Consider the following 3,461-nt stretch of genomic DNA (forward strand, 5'->3'; position numbering starts at 1 on the left):
GTCAGTCACAAAGGCTTCACTTCTTTTGACCTTTCTTAGAGTACCCACCAGACTTGGTGGCTGAAAAATGGCAAAAATGGGCACTCTCTTTTGTCTTCTTTGGTCAACGTTGCATCAGAGTAAGGGACGTTGCATAAGATGTTATCTTTGGACACAAGTGTATGAATCTGTGTACCAGATGTTAAAAGGAGTCCTAAGAGGGGGGAGTTATTTTCGAATAGATGATAATTTTGGGAAGTAAAAATGAATGCTTATTTCAGTATACGATAAAGTACCCACTGGTACTTTGCATCAAAAAGCATCCAGTACTCCACTAAATTCCCCAGGTGACCTTCTATTTTCTTATTAAGTAAATTAAACAACCTCAGCCTATGACTGAATACAATGTACCTAACAAGACAAAGGTTACAAAAAAGAATTTCAGGGGTGATAAGAAAAACTTGTATTCTTATGTGTTCCTTTATATCTTATTAACAACTGGCCTTATTGTGCTTATCACCCCTCATTTATGCCAAAAATATTCGCGATGAAGGAACTGGGTATGCGTCTAGGGAATACATGGGTAGGGTCTGCACGGGTTTAGTGAGTTACTTATCATTTTACAAAACACACCTTGTGTAATTCACCACGAGCGGAATTCTATAAAAGTTGTTTGATTATGTATTCATTGATACATAATCTATGGGAAAATAACACTCCCTTCCATAGTTTAGGACTCCTTTTAGGTGGGGCGTATAAGTCACAACAGCACAAGTTTCGGCCATAAGAAAATCAAACTGCGGAATGCCTATAGTCCGGAGATGCAACCGTGTTACCCAACTTGCCAGGCATACTTTTTTGTACAGACACTAGCCTAGCAAGCTGGGTTAGACTGATACACGGTACAGCGCATCGTAGGGTCTTGCGTTTGACGCTGGTCCTGATGATAGAACAAAGATAAAGATATTCGTTGTGTGGTTCTGTGACATAGCCATAACTTCATAGGAACATCTAATGTCTTCCATCTAGGCTTACCGTGATGTCTTGTCCGCGAAAATGGATTCACAGTATATCTATACAAGCCGTGCGGGTGTGCTTGTCGGCACATGTTTACACACCTGGCACAATCAAGATATATCTTTTCTGTGTGCACATCTTGCTAAAGGACTTTTTGTATACCTTTTCGTAACCTTGGATGACTAAATCCATGTCAAACTGGTATAAAAAGAACACAACATTTTCAACCTCAAGAATCTATGGAGATTTAAGTCTAAATTTCTTGTTTTTATTGACTTCAGGGGTATTTTTCTTGTTATTTTAAGAAAATATTAGGAGTTTTTTCTCCCCTTTCTTGAATAATCTTACTTCAAGACAAATTTTCTAAGAAAAAAACTCGGGGACAAAATGTATTTTCTTAAACACAGAAAGTTTTCCTCTAAGATTTTTTTCCTGCTTATAAGAAGAAACAAGAAAAATAAGAAAATCATTTTTGGTAGTGAGGGAGTTGTCAGCCCAGGGAGTTGATAACTGAACAACCTGTTCAGTGATCAAACTGTTCAGATCAGCTATCGTGTTATTATCTCCATGAAAAATGGAGATATTGTTTTTGGCGTGTTTGTGTGTGTGTTTGTGTTTCCGGACTATTGTAGGCAGCATAACTCAAGAACCTCTGGATGGATTACGATGATATTTGGTATGTGGGCGGGTGTTGTGAGGCCGAAATTCAAGGTCGATTTTGGGCCCCCTGGTATGTGACCTTGGTACTGCAGCAGAACTTCCGTTTTTGTATCTTTTGACCTGGAGATGCTGTGGTCTTGATTTTTAGGTGGCAGATAGCTTGTGATGTAATTAAGAAATGGTGTAGGTTTGGGCCTCCTAGCAGCTTGCTCTGGAACTGCAGGGGCGTTATTGTGAAAATCTTCTAAGGAGAATAACTGAACAAAGGGACAACGGATTTCCATGATATTTAGTATGCAGGTAGCTTAGACAGAGATGTACACAATGAAGTGCAAATTATGCTAATTGGGAATTAATTTGCATACATAATGAGGAAAATCTATATTTGCTGTATTTTCCATTATAAGACTCAAATACATGTAACATATGTAGTTTATGGAAAGTGGAGCATCAGCAAATACTAATTATGCAGTACAAATTTCCCAAATGCTTGTGACCAACATAGATATCTACAGCTTATTTCAGCTATTCCCGGTAAATGGAAAAAACTACTTAGTACTGAGAAGCGTAAAGACCTTGTGTGCCTGCCCTTTCAAAAAAATTATAAATGGTTACGAAATATAAAAATCAATAAAAGCATGTATATCTACTTTCTTACGTCCATGAACGAGGTCAGCCTTGCACACAATACTAGACTTTCTTGGTTCTATTATTTTGACAAACCTATACCATGGCGAGATGTATTTACAAACTTATATAGATGTACTATTGATCCAAGTACTAGATATTTTCAATACCGATTAATTAATAAATTTTTACCTTGTAACAAAATTCTACATATATGGAAATTAATAGACTCTAGCTCTTGTTCTTTCTGTCATGACGATGTAGAATCCTATATTCATATTTTCTGGGAGTGTCCGCATGTAGTATCATTTTGGAACGATGTAAAAAATTGGTTGAAAGTAGAAACTTCTATAGAGTGTTACCTAAATTCCTTTATTATCATATTTGGAGATACATGTAACGATGCGCCCCCCCTGAAAAATCTGATTATTTTGTTAGGTAAAGTTTTCATCTTCCGGTGTAGACGCGTAAAAATAATAAACTTCCAGGCCTTTAAAAGACTAATATCTACTTTTGAAAAAACTGAACGTCTCATTGCATCTCGGAGAGGGAAGCTGGAGAAGCATCGGGGTAAGTGGGGAACTTTGTGTTTAATTTGAGTTTGAAATGTAGAAATAATCATGAAAGAATATAGAAATGACATGATAATGATATTTGATTACAATACTGAAATGATTATGCGAGTAATGATACAATGCTTATATGAAAAGATGATATGTAATGTGATAAAATGATATGTAATGACTTGATAACCAATATGAATAACGTTAGCAATGACATAATAATAATCATATTATATGAGCTGTTAAGTCTACAATGTGGCTGTTAGACTTGGATAGGTCAATATTTAAGGGAGGTTCTTCATTTTCTGTTGTGTGATTGTTATATTTATCAGTGAAAATATAATAAAGAATAATAAAGAAAAAAAAAAAAAAAATACTTATTATGCAAATAAATTTCTAATTTGCATAATTAATGCCAAAACACCAAAATTCATCAAATTGGAAAATTATAGGACTGTCTATATTGCAACATGTGTAAGTACGATAAAGGTGTTTATGATTAAGCATATATTATGTAAATGTGTAAGTCATTTGCATAAAACGAATTGTTCATGGAGATATGAGGTCGCGGAACTCTTGTTTCCAATGGACTGAGAGAAACAGTTTTTAAGTCTT

This window comes from Branchiostoma lanceolatum, chromosome 4 (assembly GCF_035083965.1).
Source record: "Branchiostoma lanceolatum isolate klBraLanc5 chromosome 4, klBraLanc5.hap2, whole genome shotgun sequence".
NCBI lineage: Eukaryota > Metazoa > Chordata > Leptocardii > Amphioxiformes > Branchiostomatidae > Branchiostoma > Branchiostoma lanceolatum.